The following is a 16,646-nucleotide window of genomic DNA, read 5'->3' as shown; positions in this document are numbered from 1 at the left end:
TTATTCTTCACACACATACGTAGGTGAAAATGATTGACAGACAACGATAGACATGTAACCAAAAAAAAAAAAAAACAATATCTCCCTCTTAATCATTGTTAATTTGCATTAGGTGGCTATATCTAATGGGGGAGTGTAATTACAGACTGATGGTGCTTGTTAAATATCTCATGTCCTCAAAACACCTTTTTTCTGGGTTAGTGTCAATCATATATAATAAATAAGCTATATATAGCTTATATGAAGTACATGTTAAAAAAAGACACCAAATGAATCATACCTGGGGTGTCATTAAAACTGAACTTTAAACCTGTTCAGATCACGCTTCCAGTCCATAAGGCCAGACCCCGGCGTACTGCAGTGCATAACTGGGAGGCTGTTTGTTTCTCTCCCTGTGTGCATATATAATTTGTGCGTTGGTGTATGTGTTTTATATATGTGCCCCTGGCAGACTGTGGGCAGCAGAAGCAGGGTCCCTGTGGATCGACGCACGTGTTGTATTTTCTGTACGACTGCATGTTGTCCCTCTACCGTGATGCTAATTAAGCATCGTGGTAATGTCATCGCAAATTCTGCCATACTCGCAGACATTTTCATCTTTCCTCTGCCCGACTCGCTTTGTCTTGGCTGCCAATTCAGTCATACAGGTGTACACACACCAAAGCCATATGTGCCGACACATAAACAAGCAGAACCACAAACAGAGGAATGTGTGTGTGCAGAGAGGCCTTTGTGAATGTGTTGGCAGCATCTGTGTGAGTGTGTAATTGTCATCAGACTTGGATCAAATAAATCTGTAGATTCTGGGGAGGACTGAACTTGTTGACGGTGCGTGCTGGCTGCGACGGGCTCATCTGAGTGAGGATTTGAAACGCTGCCTAAACCTGGGGGAGAAGCGATGAGCAGAGCAGAGGAAAGGCCTTTAAGGGATCACGTTTTCAGGCCATTAGCCCTTTGTCTAGGTTTTTTGTCTACTGCTTCGTCGTTCCTTTCGGTGGCACGGTCAATAGTTAATTAAAGGCTGACACTGGAGAAGGGCCTTCATACTGCTGGAGAGTGGTACAGGTCCTCTCTGATTTACTTCACTGAGCAGTACAGCTCTTCTCTTCTCTTTTACTTTTAAATTGGAGGATATACTAATAACAGCTAGTTTCTACCAAGATAAAATAGGAAAGTTAGCGACAGTTTGCAAGAGCATGAGTAGCAGCAAGTGGGGCATTATCTGACATATTTTATGTCAGAGAATAAAAATTGAAAATGTCTTGAACTTGTGTAGTTAACCACAGACCTTATTTCAGTCATCTACCCAAAAACCCCATTCAAAAAACCCATTGACTTTGAGACAAGGGGACTGGAAGTGCTAAAAGGCTAACTTATTTCTGGGTTTTCGGACTCATTCCTGCACCACTCTGTATCATCTATATTGGATGATCCCTCGCCTCATTGTTTATGTCAGTTGTTGACATTCAGTGCTAACACAGAAGTAATATGTAGCTTTCATGCAGGAGATCAGAATTTGCATTGTGTCACAGACCTGCACTTTAGCCTTAATCTTTCCCTTACCTTGACCACGCTAATGTTGGCTGAAAATGAGAATTTTCAATGTCTAGTTTTTGCAGAATTAATGTTGTAATCATTTTCACTGCAGACACTTTGACTTGTCATAGCAGAGAAAGTACAAGTGTAACTTGATAACACTAATCATGGCTCTGTTCCATATAGGTGTCCCAGTAAACCACACTGATGAGCTGTCAAACTTAATAGCATGAAACTGGAACACCAAAATGAAATTCAGTCGTCATTAATGTTATTAATTACACCTGTGCTTCTTCTGCCATGACATATCAAAATGTCTGCCTTGAAAATGGGCCTATTAAATGTATTCTTCCTGCTTCCTGACAAGCTCTCTTTGTGTTTTCTCTGCACCTACACTCTCTCTCTCCCCCTCTCTCTCCTCTGTGCTCAAGTTTATTTATCTACAGAACACGGGAAGACCTCATGGGAAATAACAGCAATTAGACCTCTGGCTGTCAGATCCTTTGATATTTACTTTTGATGATCTGCCCCCTATATGTACTTTGTTTGATCAGCTCAAAGCCTACTGGCTGCTGTGTTTCGCTGGAAATTAAACCATTGTTTGCCTCTTTTTTTTCTCTCTCTTTTTTTTTAAAATCGACAGGAAAACAGTAATGGCATTTTCGTGCCTCTTTATCCTCCATTGGCCTCATTCCTGATGAATATCTTAGCGGTCACTGACCACAGAGCAATCTAGGGTGCCCTTTTGTTTGCGTGCCCACACCACCCCTCGCCCCTCCAACTGGGAGGCAAACATCTTTCGACTAATGATCTACTTTACATTTGTTTTAATTAGGTGTATTTAAATAGCTCTGAGCAATAATTAACTAGCCAGAGCATCGAAGTGGGAGTGAGTCAGTGAGCAAGGCTTTTCTGTTGTGGTGTGTTGTTGTTTTCCTTCTGCAGCAGAAGTTCCATCAGCCGAGGCACCGTGCCAAAACTGCATTAAAGAGGAGCTTGTTCTTTCTTCCCCTCTTCTTCTCCTCCGAACATCTCCGGAGGGAAGAGGGTCCGCCTCTGGTAGCCCACACTCATCGCCTGCGTGACAGCAAAACAACCCACTGCGGGACGGGTGGGGCGCGGAATGAGAGAGCGGGAAGGGAAATCGTCAGACATGTTTGAGAGGAGACGGGAAAGACAGAAGGAAAGGTGGAGAGGGAATGTGACACAGGGAGGGTAGAGGCGGGTGAAAGTGGGCGGATGCTTCTAGGGGCACAGCTCAAGATGGTGTTTGAAGTGCTCCGGGGGTCTCTTCCCTTTATTGTCTCTCTTAATGAGCTTTTTATGTTCTTGTGTATTTTACACACCATGTGATGGTCGCTGAACGCCTCCATCGTGGCCTCCTGATGGATCTGTTCTTTTTCATCCGGCTATTCACCGCCGCGTGTAAATTTAATTATAAGCATCTGGTTAGTGAATAGGACTAATTAGCAGATAGGGGCTAGAACATCAGGTCAGAGGCTCTCCTCTCCCTTCCGCCCCCGTGCCCTCACCCTCTCCCCCCCATCCCTCAGGCAGACATTATGCTGCTTTTTTGGACTGGTGTTTTGTCTGTGTTCGTGCCTAGGCTTTTCAGTTTTTAGGACAGAATACAGTTGTTACTGCAGGAGAGCAAAATAAGGTTAGGACAATTGAAGTACTTCAAAACAAAACTGGGACCAAACTGTCACAAGAAGATGAGATGGATCATTTGTGCAGAATAGCATTCAGAATTCAAAAGCACAGCTGGACTCATAGAAAAACAAGCAGACTGTAATTAGAGGAGAGGGGTGAATTCCAATTGAGGTGAGTGTGTAACGTGTAAAGGCGGTTATGCAGAAATGGGAAGCTTCTGAAACTCCGAAGAAACGCTAAAGTTTGCTTTCAAAGATTCTGTGTGATTTCAAACACTGTACTCTCAGAGCCAGGAGCTGCTCCCTGGGCATATTTTCCACCAAAATATTGCCTATAATGATGCAGCCTGCGGGATGTAGAGGTATCCCCGCAGACTTGAAAATGAAGGCCTTTTTCGGTACTCTCAGTACTCCAAAACTTAAAAGAAACCATCGGTGAGATACTCCTGTTCATTTAGCCTGTGTATGGCGGGTCCAGCAACATTTTCCTTTTTTAAAAGATCTTAGCCAAGGTTATTTGTCTTTCCTAAATTGGCAAAGACTGCTTGAGTGTGAAAGCGAAAGATTGATTCATTCATTTGTTCTGTGGTATTTAAAGGCTCACAGGAAGAACAAATGTGCTCTCAGTTCCTGTGGTCCATGAAATGATCTGACAGCTGATGTTTAAACGCGTATACTCTTGCTCTCTCTTTGTCATGTGATGGAAAGCTTCTACTTGCCCCATTTCCACAATCATCGCAGCATATAGCAGCAGGTTATAACTTATTGAGTGTTGGTATTTTGCTACTAGCCACAGTATCTTGGAATCTTTAGTTGTTTTTTTTTTTTAACCTCTGACCTTTTTGTCAGCATAAAACCAGCAATTAGTGGCTAACATGAATGTTAGCCCCCATCTCTCCTCTCTGGCTCCAGGAGTACACCTGAAGTAATAGCCTTGGTCAAACAATAACAACATGCTGTACAACATGTCAGAGCAGACTTGCCTAAATTGATGTGATGTTTTAATGAGGAACAAAGGGATGCCACTGAAGAAAAGGAGCTAGGAGAAGCAGGAATGGATGCAGGGGAAGAGGAGGAAGTGCTGGAGGAGGACACGACTCGTTTAATTGTGTTGTAATGGAGGTCAGTGCTTACATGGTCTCTTGGCAGCCAGCAACCCTTGGTCCCCCAACCAGCCTCAGTAGTCTCCAGGGCTTCACGACTAAACGTCTGATGTCTGTAAAGGAGATGAAGAGTGATGGTGGAAGAGGATGAAACACAAGACAACATGGAGGACCTCTAAGGCCTTGTTTCATTTAGTCCGCCGGTCACAGGGGGGGAGTGGTGACTGACAGTAGAGGTGACTTGGCTGTCTGCTCAGCTGATTGCCACACTGACTCCCTCTCTCCCACCATCTTTCTCTTTCTGTCTACATCTGTTGCACTCACAGACTTTTCTCTTGCTTTACCCTCCTCTTGTCTCCTGTGGATATCTGTCATCTGAAAGGAAGGTTTAGTTTGGCGATAAACATTATAATGGGGTGGGATAAAAAAACAAGAAAATGTCAGACACGTTACAAAAGGAGATACTGTTTCTTGTCTTTTCTTTGACATTGGTAGGTCAGAGCATTCACTTTGCTATTTCATTTCTTTGCACGGAAGCTGCAAGCAGTTCAGGTCAATTATATTTTGGCAGGGGGCAGCTCTACAGAGGTGTATATTTCTGGGGCAACTGTGGTATATTTTGGCTCAGAGAAAGATTTGAATTTTTTAAACTGAACCTACTGTAAGGTCACAGAGGATGTAGTATCAGTAAAGGTGAAAGTAAGGGGAAAGGAAGATTCTGTTATGTCATTTGATTGGTTGGGGCGGCAATGCAGCTGCAGCTACAAGCTATATGCACACACACCCTTTACTACATAATACACAATACACAACGTTTTACAGTCGTCCACCTGCTGTTGTGTCATCATGTAATGGTTTAAAACGGGTTGTAAGTATAAAGACAGGGAATGCAAAATCAATATCAGCCCATATAAACATTGTTTATTTGCCCATAACAGTGTTTTCAATGACTGCCATGGTCACACAATTGTCCTCTAACCATAACCACTCAGGTTATTATTATAACCACAACAACAATGATGCAGATCTTGCAACGTTCCTTCTAGACTGCTAAGTAAATAGCTATCAATGCCACATAGTGATAGTGAAACTTACATACAGCACCTTTAAAAATGTTTGATTTACAAATGTTTGAATTGTGGTGATCTCCTCAGATGTGAGCTCCCATTAAGAAATAGAATTATGTCTGTGCATCTGTGCATGGACAGCACTGTTAAGCTAACAATCACTTCCACCCTGATGCCATTAAAGAGGTCACAGTGGTGAACTGTGGCCAGAGAAAAGGAAAACTCAATACAACGCATCCCTTTGGAGCAGAGGGAGTTGAAGAAAAGAGTTTAACAGAGAAGAACCAAAACAAGTTTCTTGGTTTTTAAAGGGTCTGTCCTCATAAAAGATGATTAAAATGTTTTTGTTCAATGGGATGTAACATGGGTGAGGCTGTGAAACTTTTTGATATGGTCAAAACAACACACCGTAGCTCGCAGCCTATCTTCTAAATGGCTAATAAAAGAAGTGTTTGTAGACTTAATGTTTTATTTGGTTTATTAAGAAGGAATTGTGTGACATTAACCTTTTTTTTCCTGGTAAACACAACATAAGCAGGGGCCTCAAACAGTAGGCAAGAGGGCAGAATGAGAAAAGGAAGGGGGGTAGCATAAACAAGTCGGGTCCGGCTGAGTGAGCAAGCTAATTAACTCGAAAAACTATAAAAATGTAAATTGCAATTTGCTACCGTGGGCATCTAATTAAAGCCACTGGAATGTTAAGGACCAAATTGAATTTGCTTAAGAAGAGGAAAAATATATGATTTTGCCATATTGTCAGGTATTGATCGCCTACAGTGGACTTCCTTGCAGACATACAGAGACAGAAAGAGAGAGGGTGGAGGAGAGGCGTGAAGAGGAACCAAAGACAGAGAGAGAGTGGAAGAGATGACACAGAGAGGAGTGCAAAAAAGGTTTGTGCAGAGAGAACTAGAGAGGCTGCTACGGTGAACTCCGTGTTCCAGCAAAAGCAAAACAGTTTGGCAGAGAAAATGCGACAACAAAACACAAAGCCCGCCAGAGACGGAGAATGTAATCAGAGCCAAATGGCCCTCCTAATACTCCACAGGTGCACAACGCAGACGGTTACATGATACTTGGAAGAATTATATGAAATGAGGATTGACTGAGACCTGCTACAAATCCTCATAAGGTTCACCAAGCCTCTAAGATCCTCCATGGCCCTGGAGTTAATTGTGTTAGCTTAATTGGTGCGGTGTATGTATGATATTTCGGTGTAATTATTGTGCATGCAAAATTGTTGTGGTTTATCTTGTTACATCATGTCCTCTGGGCGTGTGATTTGTGCGTGCAGATGTGTGGCTGTGTGTGTGTTTGTGTGTGTAGTGTTTGTGTATGTGCGTGCATGAAGGTAAATGAAAAAAGAATTTTTTGATTGCATCATTGTTGAAGAGCCAAACCACTGCTTTTAAATGCCAGTCGATTTCTCAATCCCAAACTGGAGACGTATGGAAAAAACAAACCCTGTGGGGTGGGGGAGGGGAGCTAGCCAGCTACTACACACACTTTATTTTTTACTCATTCTTTCTTTATTTTACGGCTGCACAGCTCTGAATATTTAAGCTGTCATTATACCAGATGGGCACAGGAAGGCTGAGGATTGTATGGCTTTTATTGGAGTAATAAACAATAATCACTAGCTCCCCTAACAAACAGAGCATCCCAGATTGAATGCTCTGGCTTTTTCCATCATGATGTTAAATTCATAAAGCCAGAGTGGGATTCTGGTGCGGTAGGAAGGGGAGTTTTTTTTGTGGCTTTGCATAAATTCTCATCTCTAAAGCCTTTTCTCTGTTACCTCTCATTTACCCTCCTAATTCTCACCTGCATGTGAAATAGGATCCATTCACTAATGAAAGGTGTTTAGCAGTTTGAAAAACCCATAATTTCTTTTATTTTCTCCCTCTGCTGAAAATAAAGCATCTTTTCATTTGGAGTTGAACGCACCATGTTTGAAGGGTGGAATTGATCTAGTTCGGAGTGCTGTCTAGACGGCTCATTGTGGAGCCCGGAGAGAGAGCAAATGTAACTGATAAGAAAGAAAGCTGTGATGGACAAATTTACAAGCAGCTGTAAATCCTTCTTTTTCTTCTCTTCCTGCCGTTTCCCTCCCTCCCTCACCCCTCCCCGGCCTACCGGCGTCCCTGTCGACGGTTGCAGTTTGTTAGCCCAGTAAAAGTTTTATACACGCAGAAGAGAGGAATGGTCTGTCTGTTGCTGGCATGAGTTACGGGCGGCAGTAAACAAACTTGAAAAAGGCGATAAATAGACTGAATCAGGATGGCAGCTCCAATAACGCATTAACAAGAGCTGCTAGGCTGCTCAAGACATGCTACTGAGGGAGTACAGTATGACTGTGTGTGCGTGTGCATGTTTCAGCCTGGGTGTATGTATTCCCTGGTCTTGTTGTTTCCTTGAACAGCCATGACTTGAGTGAGGCTCCTCCTCCTACTTTAAGTAAGTGCAAAGACGCTTTCAGATCTTTTCCTTATGGTAATATTTGTTGTGACAGAAAATTTCCACTTTTTAGCACAACATATGTATACATGCAGGGAAGGGGAAAAAATAGGCAATGCAATCTAAAACAACAACAAAAATGACCAAAAAGTTGAATAAACTCCCTCAGGTAAAGTAATTGATGGGCTGAAACAGTTGATGTGTAATCAGCAGTTATTGATTAATGATTAAAAATGACATATTCTCTGTTTCCAGCTTCTCAGTTGTGAGGATTTGCTGCTTTTCTTTGTCTTGTGTGAGATTAAATTGGATATCTTCAGGTTTTGGACTGTTAGTTGGACATTTTGTACATCAAACAATTATTTGATTCACTTAAGAAATGATCAACAGATTCGTTAATAATGAAAATAATCAGCAGCCTCATGAGCTCTGCAGTATCTTCAAATATTCTTGTCATTTTGCCCTCTCCCTGTATGTATGAGCTGCCATTGGCTACTCAGAGATTTTGCATCCTCCATTGCTTCGTGTTTAATTAAACTGCACTGAGTTAAGGAGTACTTACTTATTACTTGTACACGTACTGTTAATCATGCAGTTATAGTAGTGTTTCATTTTCTTTTTCTCACTCTTTGTTTGCCTCTTTCTTCTCATTCACACACAAACATTCACAGATGCCAGAAATGACAAGTCCATATTGATCGGACGACGCCTTCACTGAGCATAGTGTTATTTATATTAGTGCTAATTCAGTTTCATAAAAATGCATTGTGTGCATTGTATGTTGTATCTTTTTTTTTTTTTTATAGACGGCATGCACGCACTCCCTCACACTCACACACACTCCAGGGAGAAAAACTGAGTGAGAATTATGATATACATTCATGACTTGTAGAAAGTGACAGTTAACGATTACCTCAGTGCTGTTTTTTTAATCAAATGAATAAAGACATTCATATTTTTCCTCTCTGCTGGTTGTGTGGCACCTACGGCCATTTTTTCCCACCAACTGCATTCCAACTTTACATATTCATCGCCTTAAGAACAAAATAATTTATTACAACAAACAACCTATTAATAAAAATCAATATGAGACTCCCAGAAGTGTTTCGCGCAAAACGTTAATGAATTTTTAAAAACCTCTTAGGTGAAACAAATTGAAAAACTGAAGAAGGAAAAGTAAGAGGGTGCTGGATGCCAGATATAGACTATATGAGTTAAGTGATATGAAACAAATAACCCTGCCATTATTTTTGGTCGCGTTCAGTGTTAATGATTAAATTGTTTTGTGCTGTAAATGCATGTGTGTGGCTGAGAAAAGAGGAAGTGTGAAAGAGAAAAATACGTTTGCCCCCCTGGAGGGGCAAAGCCATTAAAACACACATTTATTGCTCCTCACATATCATTTTAATTTACATTTATGGAGTCGCTCATATCTGTTAAACACGTATTGATATGTCGTGAGTTTGTGTTTCACATTGCCGGGCTCATTTCCTTTTATTTGCCCTTCATGTGCTTTCAGTCTTTTGTATTTTCTTCTAGAACGGAGCTTGTTTAATGGTCAACAGTGGCCAATTTTAGATACATTTATAGTCAAACTATTAACGTGAACAAACAGACAAGCAGCCACTCGCAGGTAAAACACGTGCACATGTACACTCAAACAACAGCAGACTGTGAATCAGATGCTGCAGCCTCTAAAATCTCTTTGTTTGTACTGCAGGGCATCAGGCTCCATGCAGCCCTGTGTGTGCCATGTGTGTCTTGGTGGAGACTGATACACCTCTCTCTCTCTCTCTCTCTCTCTCCCTCTTTCTCTTTCTCTCTCTTTCTCTTTCTCTTTCTCTCTCTCTCTCTCTTTCTGCTTGCAGGAAGACCATACAGAGCCTTGGTACAGAAGGACACAATGAGGTGGCAGCTCCGCTTGGCTGGTCAGGCATAGCCGGAACAGGAAGAGAGATTACCTCCCAGAGGTTCTCTGTGGGTGTGTGTGCGCGCGTGTGTATGAACGCATGCATGTGTGTGACATCCTTTTCCAATTAGGAACACATTCACCTCTTTCCCACCAGGGTCAATGGTGCAATATCTTGCTTCTGGAAAACTCTGTGCTATCTCTGCTTAGTTTCTGAACAGTGGGCCAAACAACATGGCAGGGTGCTATTACTGTATTTTTGAATTCTTGGCAGAATGTGCCCTGCCTTTCATGGACAACCGCGTGAATACATATGTATGTACATACAGTAACTCAGAAAGAAAAAGAAGGGTTGAACTTGACTTTTCCATCCATTCATCCATTAACTAAACCTGTTTGTCACAGGGGAGCTGAAGTTGAGCTGATGGCTTTCCCAGCATGCATTGTGCGAGAGGTGGGGTACAGATTGACAGTTGCCTGTATATAATGGTGCAGTATAAAAATCCATAATGATGTAAGATTTTTCCCATCCTTGTTATAGCTGTGCACCTGCTAACTGCACCAGCTTGCCTTTGGTAACAGTATAGTTATCGTGGGTTAAGTTTCACACATGTACTGAGCAATTCTTTGGTGCACACTGAGGGTACTGTTACAATCTTACACTGTAAATGAACTGAATATAGGCCAAAAAACTAAGGGGTCCCACCCCTAATAATATTTGTATGTACTATAATGTAAGAGCAACTTAAAAATGTCAAGAGGAGAAAAGAAAATCCCAACATATACAAAAGTGCCCATGGAAAGGTTATTATTAAATCTGTTAAGAATGTTTCTGTCATGGCAACAGCTGCATATTAGTTTGTTTTTGCATTTTTATGCAACATTTGGACTTTACTTCACTGTTTGCCTTCACTGACTACCTACCTGTTGCTGATCATGTTTTTGAACATAGATAGATAGATGGGAAATTGTGTTACAGCCGCTAGATATAAGAACAAAGAGCAAACAATACAGAACAACATATACATGTTATTTTATTTGTACATAGCAGCTACACCCTTCTTATTCACGATATTATAGTCAGTTTCAGTTCTGGATACGTTGTAGAACACAGTAGCAGCAGACAGGAATGACTTCCTGTGGCGCTCTGTTCTGTATCTCAGCTTGAAGAGTCCCCTGCTGAACACACTCTTCCTGCTGGGCAGCATGCTGTGGAGGGCGTGGGAGTGCTTGTCCATAATAGTTTTTGTTTGTTTGGAGAGAATCCTCCTCTCTACTGCCACATACTGAGTGTCCACCGGGGTGCTCAGGACAGAGCGCAAAGGAGGAGGTTGTTAAGGTTTTTTTTTTAGCATCCCTCACCTAGATCCCCCTGCCCCAGCATACCATAGTGTAGAATACTGCTCTTGCTACTGTGGACCGGTTGGAACATTTGTTGCTGCTGCAAATGTTGAAGGACCTCAGTCACCTCAGGAAGTACAGTCTGCTCTGGTTCTTCCTGTAGATAGCTTCAGTGTTGGCTGATTGTCCAGATGTACTGCCAGGCACTGTTGGATGTCACCATCTCAACCTCAGACCCCTGCATGTTGATTCAAGAAAGCAGCCAAAGTCCACAACCAGCTTCCTAGTCTTGGCCACGCTGATCACCAGGTGGTTCCTCCCACGCCACTTCACAAAGCAACTCACCGCCTCGCCTTCCACTTCTCCCAACTGTACATCCAGACCAAATAAATTGCCTTTTTGCCGCCCTGCTGATGCCTTTGTGTCATGCTTCGTTGGTTCGGCATCGTTGGATTACTTTAAATGGGTTTTTTTCTTCTTCAATGTATGGATGATAAATCCCAAAACCCTCAAGTCAAGTCAAAGACAGGGCATTGACAGGCTCATACAGAACATGGGTGTTGTGCGTTCATAGGGGATAATACCTACTCTTTAGGCTACTGTCTTTTTTCATGAAATAGCCCTGAGGGCTAGATAACCTCCTGCTAACTAGATTTTCATGATCCTGAATATACATGAGCAGCAAGCAGACAAACAGACAGACAGAGAGAGAGAGAAAGAGAGGCAGACAGACGGGACATGTATCTGGAGGGGAGAGTGGTATTCTGTGAGGATTGATAGACTCCATATTGTGAGCTAATGATCTCCCTAGGGCGCTGGGGAGAAACGATGAAACCAGCCTGCATGACACTGTCACACTCCCTATGTCACGCTGCCACCTTCATCTCTCAGTCTTTTCTCTCCATCTCTTCTCTCACACTCTCTGTCTTCCTCTCAACCTCTCTTTGTCTCTTCCTCAGGGAAATGCATCGATTCACCTTTGTTTGTACTGTCACCCACACATATTCAACTGTCACAGCGAGGAACAGAGTTCACTGAACTGATGGAGCTGATTTAGAGTAAGAGGCGTACGCCGTCCTCGTTTCCCAAAAATGAAACTCTACGACATCCATTCTCATTTAGTTCAATCTGGACGAAAAATGCCAGAAATGTCTGCGGGAAGTGTTTCAAAGTTACTGGAGAGGTGGTTGAGAGTAGGTGGGAGATAGCATCATACTCCAGGCTTTGCAGGCATAATAGGAAAAAGATCTTTTTAAACCAATTGTCAGCGCCCTTACAATCGCAGGCACAATGAATGCATTCGCTGGTTGTGTTGATGGAAAAGCACAATCATCTCCTGCGATCTGATCCTCATTGCCGTGCCGAGCTGTCGCCGCTTCAAGACAAGACGAGGTAGGAGAGGAGGACGCAAAAGTATATAGGTTTGATTTTGACTCTAGGTAGAACTCTTCCTGTTACGTCTGAGGTACTGTATCTCCCAGTAAATGGAGTCGACATGTTGCTGCTGAAACAATATTTTCCAACCAAAGACACTGAGTTTGCTTGTGTGGGTACTGTGCCCACAGATGTATTATGAGACAACAGGCCCCTGGGTGCAGACATGTAGAAGGCACCCCAACCCTCCTACATAGGAGCAAGAAACCAGACTCTGTAGTAGTTGTGTGTCCTTGTGTAGTTATTTTATGCATCATTGAAGTCATTTTGTAGTGTTATGTGTTTCTGTGGTAGTTCTTTTGTGATCATTTTGTGCCTTTGTGGTTGTTTCGGATCTCTCTGTAGTCATTTTGTATCACTCTGTAATTGTTCTGCATCTCGTTCTGGTCATTTGTGTCGCTTTATAGTTGTTGAGCGTCTCTTGTCTTTCTTTTGTGCCTCTCTAGTTGTTTTGCCTCTCTTTGTGATCACGCAGTGTCTCAATGTAGTTGTTTTGTCTCTCTTTGTAGTTGTATCTTTTTTCAGTTGTTTTGTATCTTTTCATGGTCATTTTGCATCTCTTTATAGTCATTTTGAGTCTTTGTAGTCATTAGATTGACTCTCCAACACAAATGTGAGAGTCATGTCAAACAGCAGCTCTAGCTCAGATCCCTTGGGACACCAGTAAACCCGCTCAGTAATCCATCCATGACTGTTCCTGTGCTTTTACTGAAGACAAACTGGTTGAAATAAAAATATTTTTTTCTGGTGCTGCTGCATCATCTTTGCAGTTCTTAACATGTGACTTGTGCTTCTGCCCTCCTCCGGTTCTGAAAACAAATAATTTCCTCTCGATGCTGACACCTTGCCATTTTCAGTCCATTTCCATCTTTCCTGCAAGAGGAAGTCTTGGGAGTTTAGAATTACAGTTTTCTCAGCCTCACCTCTCTTCACCTCTCCTCAGTTCTCAATCAAATGTACACAGTGAGGTCTTTGTTTTGATTACTTTGCTGCCTTCATATTGTTGACTTGTTTTATATAGAGATAGACACTCGGGAAGTGGGGGGTGAGTAGGTGAGTCACAGCTGGTGAATGAACTGAGATGTGGTTAGATGCGGCTGAACTATGTGTTGGTCCACTTTGAAATTGCTAAGATTCATCTGTCTGAATTCCACTGCTGTTTCAATCTTATCTGTGCTGACAAGATTGACAAAGAAAGTGGAGCATTTCAATAGATTTATGCACCTGGGCTACTTGTTGGCAGCATATAAACTTTCTCAGTACTTCTGACTCACCATGACATTTTCTGATAATGGTTTGATTTCCTGCGTCATTCCCTTTGTTTTTTCCCTTCTTTTTTTACCTGCATCATCAAAGAGAAACAAGTAAAAAGTGCCATTATACATGCCATTACAAATCTCAGAGGAAAAATAACATTGATTGAAGGCCCAGGGGACTGTGAATCACTTACTGAGGCAGATTCATCTCAGCAGCTTCATCTTGACACATGCAGACACCAGCATGTTGTCCTGTTTGTGCCAAGAAAATAATGGCATTTCAGAGTATCTGGAAAACATATTTTGTTTCACTTCAGTGTTGAATTATTCTGCTCTGCAAAGGCAAATGGCAGTAAATGCATTTGGTCAGAAAAAAAAGGTTTAGCGTTGCCATATCAACTATTACGTCTCAGCCATAATTATTATTGAACAGATAATAAGATTTTTATACATTTTTTATGGTCCAATCATACAACCATCATAGGACAGCATATCTATTGGTTAGGGTTATTTATCAATAACAGTTCAGTCATTACTTTGCCTGGCTTTCAAACATGATTGTACTTTAGCTTTTAATAAAACCACAACCATTAAATCTCCCTCCTACTCATGCTTTCATCTGCCAGTATATGTAGCCTCAAAGGCCAATATTGCTATAACAAATGAAAAAGCAATGCCTTTATTACAATATTTTGCATTTTGATATAATATCTCTTCCAAGTAACTTCCTGTGCCCCTATGAGTACTCGCTTTGGATTATAGCAGTGGGGAAACCGATCAATATATAGGATATATCCTACACAGGGCATATCCTGTGTGTTAATGTCTCTCTAATTTGCTAGCTTTGTCATTCCCACCCACTGTACGCCATAAAAAATACAGCTTCCTGCAATGATGGATGGCATGGATTCCTCTCATTAGCAAAACGCTGGTGTAAAAATTGAAGCACAATTAACATCAGCAGGGGTTTTTAGGTGTTAAATATATAGCTCTTGTGAATGTGTAGTGTGATGACACTATATGTACAGTATATCACGTTGCTTTAGAGGTTTGGTTCCACAATCAAGAAAAAAAAAATGGGATCAAAGGCATGTCCTGTCACGTGGAGCATAGAGGTTGTGTTCAATGTCTATTTAGATTAAAAATCAAGAAACTTGAGTGAAGCACATTACACATTTATATATGTTTTCTGAAGAAAAGTTTGTGCAGAGGAACAACAATGGCATACAGAGCGGGACTGAGTCTGGCAGTGGTAACTTCTTTTCAGATCTTTATGAGTGTTAAATGTTAGTAAATGGTGGCCCACGATTGTAGCCACAATTTACACACATTACCACCCTGACCCCTCTCACTGTCTTTCTTCCTCTCACGATTTCTTTCTCTGTTTTTCTCTCACTCTCACACACACACACACATACACACATATAGACATGCATACCTACCCATTCATACCGCTAAAACAATTACAGGTAGTTCCTCTCTGTGTTATGAGAGGTAGTGAGGTGTGCATGTTCTATAATTACTACTCTCATTGTGTGCATCCCACTGCAGTGCCCCAAACCACCATATCTGCCTCAGCCACTTTGTTCAATGGATGTCAGATCACGCCGTGTGGTCTGCGTTGAGAGAGACCATTATATTTAAAACAGTACAGGAACTTCTGAAACAACAGGAATACTCCTTTGTTCCTTTGTTCTAATTTCCTCTCTTCCTCCATTTTTGACACTAACCTTCTTGCAATTGTCTTTTGTGTGCGGCGACACCTGTTCCTTTTCTTCTCTCTTTATTTCATCCCCTCCACTTCCTCTAGTCTTTTTATATCTCCCCTCAACAATCTTTATGCCTCGCATGCTTTCACACTCCATTTTCCATGCTGGCTCGGGGTATCCCCACTGTGGAGAACTCTGCCTGTTTCATCTGGGTTTGGAAACAGTGTGCTAATATTGCCTGCTTATACCCATTGGGTGGGATAATGGCAGCCATCACTCACTGATGCAGCACAAAAGCTGACATTTCGCTCTCCTTGTGCTGACAAACAGCATATACCTCCCACCGCTCTGTCACTCTCTCTTTTGTTTCTTACTCCCCTTTTCCCCCTTCTCTGAATCTGTCTATCTCGTTGTTTCTCTCTCTTCTGTCATTTGTCTCTCTGCCTGTAAGTCTCCCAGCTTCTCTACTCTCTGCTGGTATCATACAACAAGGCAAAGGTTGTGACCTCTGAAGGACATTGTTGCAGAAATGGAAATAGCACTTGATTCTAAAAGCTTTACAACTGATCATTTTACCCATGCATTAATTATTCAGTCAAGTCCTAAACAGAGGGACACATTAAGAGTCATGGCTACTATTACAAGTCAATCATCCAACAGGGAATTCTTATTGCAGCTCAGTGATAGAATTATTGGCAGGGGCAAATGACAGATACACGACCAATATACATGCCTTTAAATCCAGCAGTCATATCAATTTCTTCTCTGTATAGGCTATACATTCCTAGAATCTAATCTTCACATAACGGACCAGGATTTAAGTGCTAAACTGTCAACGTTTTCATTTTTTATTTCACTAGAAACACAATTTTTCATTTGAAATTCAAATTCAAAGTCATCTTCACCTCATTTTTAATGAGATATTTCCCCTGTAAGTGCTTTAAATCTGCATAAACTGGTCACCTGGGGGCAGCAGAAACAAGATGTGGTACACATAGTAAGAAAAGGAACTTATTTACTTATATACAGGAAGATATGGAGCAACGCTAGGATTCTTTTAAAGTTTGTTTCTGGCCACCAGGTGAATGTAAGGCCAGTATTCACACACTTTTAATTCTGTTTTGTCTCCACCAATTCCTGAGGGAAAAACCTGGCTGTTTGGCTGCTGAATACAACTATGTT

The 16,646-nt window shown here is 41.7% G+C and overlaps 1 long non-coding RNA gene across 1 annotated transcript in view; it reads left to right on the top strand.

Annotated features, from left to right (window-relative positions):
* The window catches only part of LOC127143624 (uncharacterized), a 40,001-nt gene extending 29,068 nt beyond the window's left edge, over positions 1 to 10,933 (top strand). The window contains exon 4 of the long non-coding RNA XR_007815196.1: positions 9,684 to 10,933. This is a non-coding gene — a long non-coding RNA (uncharacterized LOC127143624). The remainder of the gene's footprint in view (positions 1 to 9,683) is intronic.
* Positions 10,934 to 16,646: the final 5,713 nt, after the last annotated feature.

Source organism: Lates calcarifer, linkage group LG19, assembly GCF_001640805.2.
Source record: "Lates calcarifer isolate ASB-BC8 linkage group LG19, TLL_Latcal_v3, whole genome shotgun sequence".
Classification (NCBI taxonomy): Eukaryota; Metazoa; Chordata; class Actinopteri; family Centropomidae; genus Lates; species Lates calcarifer.
The sequence above is the reverse complement of the archived record's forward strand: the minus strand, read 5'-3'. Positions and strand labels throughout refer to the sequence as shown.